This window comes from Anopheles aquasalis, chromosome 2 (genome assembly GCF_943734665.1).
Source record: "Anopheles aquasalis chromosome 2, idAnoAquaMG_Q_19, whole genome shotgun sequence".
Lineage (NCBI taxonomy): Eukaryota > Metazoa > Arthropoda > Insecta > Diptera > Culicidae > Anopheles > Anopheles aquasalis.
In genome coordinates this window covers 73,066,679-73,073,146 of record NC_064877.1, presented here as the reverse complement: position 1 = coordinate 73,073,146, position 6,468 = coordinate 73,066,679, and positions in this window count along the sequence as shown.

Here is a 6,468-nt window from a genome sequence, read left to right as displayed (position 1 = left end):
TAAATGTGTTCCAACCTGTATGCGCGCGCGCTCGACTCGAGAGACAGAGTGCGATCTATTTGATAAGAGCATGACGATGGCAATATGTTTGTTTTATTAGATAGCTATTTGAAAAAGAAAACGTTTATTTTTGCTTCTCAAATCGAAACCTCCTGTAAAAGGAAAGCTAAATAAAAAAAAATTGGTATCACAGAGAAAGATCGAACAGATTCGAATTACGCGTGGCCGTAATGAAATCAGTAAATTGCTTCTGCATCTTCTACTCAACGCATATCGTCCGAATGGTAATGCAATTAGTCTTCAAAGGGAAGGATGTTTTCACTCTCAACATATTTTCCTACAAGGATAGGCTGAGGATACCACGAGCTGTGTTTCTTGCTTCTTTGAAGCTATTCCGCACTCCCAACTGTTCGAACACTTTACCGAAGGGTGTTGAGGGTTAACGATCATCTGTTAAAAATTTGTTTCTAAGTCAATTTTACTTCGATTGTTGTGAAACTTTCACAGCACACTCTTGGAAGGGTCAGTGTTAAAGGAAAATTTTAAATTTCAATTTTCCACTCTTCCCTGATTTACTACCACAGTTTTTTGACCGCACCGTTTTCCGCCGTGATCTGCTCGAAACGGCTGAAATCATTTTTCGATGTTTTCGATGTGTTCCAGTTGAATTGTTAAAACAAATGATCGCTCGTTAACAACCAAATATTATATCAGTTTAGCTAAAGGTCCCAAGAGCATGGAACGTGTTGAACATTCTGTAAAATCAAGGAAAACAAAGGACGTCGCATAATATGCTGGACAAATGACAAATCGAAGAGATATTTCATTAACGTTCGACTTTCTGAAAGGACTACAAGAGTTTCCACCCATCTTGTGATTCCCTCGATGAAACATGCTGCTGCATTAACGTTTCGATGTTCTTTATGGTGGTCTTGGGCCTCACAAATATTCCCTCTCTACGACACGGATCCGATCTCCCGATTGCTGTCGATTGAAGAGAAATGATCTCCAAACCACCACTAGCACCACCACCACCACCACCAGCACAGGCATGATCGCGCTTAATGACATTCGTTTATCACCGAACATAAATTGCTCCACTCTCCACTGCGGGAGCGAACAGGATGCATTTCTCAGCAGCGAGCCGGCCTTTGAGAAATGGCCCAAAAAACCTGCTCGAGCATCATAACATCTTTAACGAACAGGAAGCCACAGTATCAGCAGCTGCTACGCATTTATCAATCCCAATCACCCAATCAGCACCGAATCTCCGATAGCCAATAAATTCCCATATTACGCGCCTCGGACGCTGCGTGCGGTTGTTCGCGGCGAACATTCGCCAAATTCCCGCTACGATACGATCGCCAAGCCAGAAAACAAAGACAAAAACAAACCCCCGCTGCTCAACGACGAATCTCTTTCATAATCTAAAGTCTTCTGCCCCCCCCCCCCCCCACCCCCCCCCCACCGCCGGGTTGGTACACGATCGCGATCTCTATCTCTCGATCTCGAGGGGTGAGCGGGAAAAGCGTCTCCCCTGTGACCGTTTTGGCAACCGGACTTACGCTACACTCCTGCGTTCCTCCTGGTTCGTGGCCTAATTATTTTAAATCATCCCGTAGACGGCAGCGACGACCACGACGACGACGACGACGAGGATTTTGTGGAGTCCGTGGAGTGGTAATCAGAGAGACCCGAAAAAGGAGGGTGCCATTTTCACACATTTGTCCGAGGAACAAAAAGCGGCACGCGGATACAAAATCCGTTTCTTTTCTCTAAAATGTGCTACATTCGCCAATTCCCATTTTATGGCCCTCCCGCGAGGTCGCAGTTTCTCGCGGGAACGGGAATTTGATTACAACCTTCAGCATGTCAAGAAACTCTGTCTGGAGTCTTTATTCGACCTTGCCTTTGGGGTCTTTCACACGCGTGCGCTCACCACCAGAGGTCCTGGTGTGATGGCCCAGAAATGGCTTCATACCTCCACCGATGGAAAGGTCAGCAGCACGGGACGGGAGAGGGCACCGGGATCCGGCTAAAAATTCGATCCGCTGGACGGTAGACGGCTTGAAAAGCAATTTGCTTGTCCAGCTCGAGCGAAACCGCCATAACCACAAAATGGTCGAGGGGTTAAAGGGTGCCGGAGAGTGTGATCCGGATCCATTCAGCCATCCAGCCATCCATCCATCCAGTTCGTTGCCCGTTGCCTGTGCGTCTTTTAGAGCTTCCCTAATTTCTGCCCTCGGCGAGGCCAAGGATCGCGCTGGAAATCGGGGTTGGGTGAAAGGAACCGGATCTGCCGCTCCTGCTGCTGCTGCTGCTGCGTGCGGTTGGGTTCCAATTTGGTGTCGCGGTCTGGCTGGCGGTCAGCATTACCTCCCAACCCCACCGGGTGTATGCGCAAGTGATGTAAGGCCGATGCTCGTTGCTCGTTGGATCCTGCCGTCCGTCGACTCCGACGACGACGAGTCTGACGTCACGCGAAAGGAGAAGAAATGGCATGACGCGGCAGGTTTAATGTTGCTTCTTGGCACCGAGTGCGCACCGACCGTGTTGTTGTTGTGGCCGGGATGGAACCGTTTACGTTGCCTGTCTCGCCAAGGGCCACGAGACGCACCGTGGACGTGCGGTCGCGATCCTGCGGAGGGCGATTATAAATCAACAAATGGTCACTCCCTCCCCCTTCATTAGGTGGAGCTTTCTTATTGCTCAAAATTCAATCACCGTGGACTGGCTGGCTGGCTGGCAGGTTGGAGTGTGGTTGACCGAGAGAGAGAGAGAGGCGGAGACTGGTGGAAACTGATCATAAATTATGTATTTAATGCTGCGATACTGCGCTACCGGGAAAGGTTGATGATGGGCGATAGCGTTGGTCGCCCCTGGTCGCTGGTCGCTGCCACCGGGCTCTCCTCCCTGCTAGGCTGGATCATAATAATCAGCTCAGTAATGAATGTCAACTGTCCATTTCATCTTGACACTCAGCTCACACAGCAACACACATGGCCACTGATAGGCCAGTGGCCAAAGGGTGTTTTTTAACGAGCAAAAAGGATGCTCCCCTCCGCGCTTTTCCCCGCCATTTCGTTTCGTTTCCTTCTTGGTGCTGGGGCTGCTGCTACATTATAAAGCCATCACTCATCACCGCGCGGCCACAGCCTGACACGGAGCGATGCAACAGCCAACGGCAGCGATTCCTTCCTTCCGCGAGTGGACGGTCTGGGGCCGGACATCTCGCACAAAATGGACAGTTGGTGGCGGTGGCGACGGTGGCAACAATGTTGAGCCCGCCAAGCACGTGTCCATCACCATCACGGACCCGGCTTTTGAAGGCTATCTGCGTTCCGATTCACACCTTCGCCGCTGCTGTTTTGCTGCCGAGTTGCTGACCAGAGACAGCCCAGCAATTGGCAATTGAAGTTCGTCCGTTTGGTCGTGGCCATGGCCGTGGCCTAGGCCGAGCGCGCGGCGGCGAAAGTATGAGATTAATATTGAATGTATGCTAGCGAGGCCCGCATCGCGTTCGAATCGTGGCGCTCTAATGCTTAATTATAGTGAGTGTGTCCCACTGGGCTGGAACGGCTGGCCCAGGGCTCCGATGGGTGGTGCGATGGGTGCCACGTGAAATCAAAAAGTGGTTTCCCCGTTGGAGGTGCGGTGGTGGCGGCCAGCAGGATTCTATCGGGAACCACCACCCCTGCCGTCGATGATGGCGATCGAAGCGAAGGGTTGGGTGGAGCGGTGGTGCAGTGGGAGGGAATGGGTGAGCATTGCCCACTTTCTATCTTCAATTAAAAAGCGAGGAAAAAAGTGGCGGAATTCCAATCTAACTGAACCGTTTGCTGGATGGAAGGAAGAGGTTCGCTCGTTGTGCTAACGTTGGGGAACGTTTCGATCAAAAGAACAAAGCAAAACACATACAGACACCGGTTAATGGGAGTTGGTGCTGATCGAGGGGGAGGGGGGCAAACTTTCTCACTGTAAATAAATTTTGCTGGACTTCGAATGGAATGCAGCTGTGGTGGTTTCTGTAGTATTAGAACTTTCATTCGATATCAATTACTAGCCTCAAAATCACTTTATCTGGAGCAAAGAATTTGTGCGCTTTTAACTCTACTTTTTGACAGAAGTCTGATAACAAAATCAAAAATATTTTATCATTAAAATTGAAACATGTGTCATTTAGTGAGCAAATGACAAGGGTTCAAATCACAAGGAATATTATTCCCTCCACAGAATGAGTTTTTAATCATTAGCTAAACATAATAGATTTCAATAAGAACTAAGAAATAAACCCACATACAAATTTACCAATCGTATTCATTTATTTCAGTTTTGTTTACTTTTTTTAAATACAGCGCAGCATAAATTGTAAGAATAATTAAATTACATATTAATTGTAGCAATCTAGTCAAACTTTCATGCTTTCCTGACCGCTGCAGTACCAATAGTGGAGCAAGTAAATAGAGGAAAACGCAAATAAACTCGTTTATTGCTTGAAAACATCTTAACTCGATCTGGTTAATGGCGGCAACTCAGGAAAAGGACCAGAAAATGGGGAAAACGATTGATACAGAGCGCTTCTTTAAGCGTACTTGCCAGCCACAGTCATTAACACAGATTGGGTAGAACAAACACTTGCTACACGATTTTTCCAATCGTCGCTCACAAAACGTTCAACAAAATCGCTTCCCCTCGCGCTGATGTCTGGCAGATGTATCCATTTAAGTGAACAGTAAAGTGCCTTCCACAATCACGCTCCCCCATCCCAAAGCTCAACATCATTTCCATCCGCAAATGAATGTCTTCGACCGGCCAACCGACCGCCTGGCCGACCGCCCGGCCGACCGATTTCGTTCCGCATATTTAACCCAATAAACCACTAACCTGCCCGCGCGAGTGTGCTGCGAGCTTAAGGCCGTGCCGTGGCATGGGCGTTCCGCTCCACACTTTAATAACCTCCCAAAAGTGCCCGTGGGAAGTGAGCGCAAAGCCGAACCGCTTGGATCGGACGGAATCGGAAGTGGGATGGAATATGGAAACGATTTTCGGTTCTTTCGCCCTCCAACCCTCTCCCTCTCTTCGCCCTACTGGTCATGGCTTTTCACGCGCGCCAAATTGATGCCCTTTCGGGTTGGCCGGGATGCAAATTGGATGCCACTACGGAACCACCCCGCCGTTAATGCGTTTATGCCGTTCGCTCCCTCGCTCGCTCCCTCACTCGATCGTCATTCAAACGGTCCTATTCCGGTGCCAATTGATGTCGCCTCTCTTGGCGGTAGCGCCATGGTCCCAAGACTTGCCGCACAATGTCAAAACAATCGGCACCAAACCTAAGAACTGCTCTCCGCATCCATAAGCACAACTCTTCCACCCTGTCACCGGTGGCCCGTTTTTTGCGAATTCACGTTGGCGACGTTTGGTTGTCGTGTACAGTTATGACCATTTCCTGGCCAGTTTCTTCTTCTTTGTCGTCACATTTTGTTATCCGGTTTTGTTTCGCGCCATATCCCTAGCCCGGGGCGTGGTGCGCTGCGACATCATTCTGTGGTTCAAGTTCAGTGTTTTCGCAGCTCGAGCGCGTCCTCGCACGCACCACGTAGCGTCATCGAGTGAGGTGTTCTGCCTCGTACGCGCTTCCTGCTGGAGCGACTCTCGTCTTCCCGCGTACACTTTTGTCTATCGTGCTTCATCTTGCTCTCCTCTCCTCTTGCGCCTCGATCGCCTCTCTCCTTGAGCTCCTATTAACGATCCTTCTTGTTGGTTTTCTTTTGGTATTATTTTCTCTCCATCTCTTCTCTCCCCTTTCGCTGTTGCCTCTTCTCAATTTTTAACAACCTTTCAGCTGATCGACGGCATGCTGGAACACCCCACTTTACTATTCACCTGGCATAGGCATGGCAGGCAGGCAGGCAGGCACGCAGGCATGTACAACGAGCATTAGCCGTGGTGTGCAAACTGAATTACCTTTGGTGTGTTGAGGTAGAGATAGAAATTCAAAGTTTTTTCTGAGTTTTCGTTGCAAATACACGCTTCGTTTAGCTTTTTCTTTATAAATTTTATCAACTTGTTCTTCCTCATCTTTGCTTAATTGATTGTCGATAGTTTATGAAGCGTATCGCGCTCGTTCGGTTTCCAATTCTTCATTTTCTGTTTTTATATGGTTCAATTGACTTCGATTTTGTTATCTCGTTTCCAACTGTGCCATTATCTTTTCTTCTTGACTATCTTTTTTCGTTCCCTTTGGTTGTTTATTTGTTTTATATTCCACCTAAACTTGCTGTATTAGTTAATTCTTTCTCTCTAACTCTCTCTGCATTCCTTCTTTAAAATAAATCGCTCTCATTCATATTTATTTTTAAATCTTTATCAACGATTGTCTTTGTCTTTTTGCAGCCACCACCTCCTCCTTACGCACGCTTTCCACGCTTGATGCACCTAACACCCCCGAGACCCCTAGGTGGATTGATG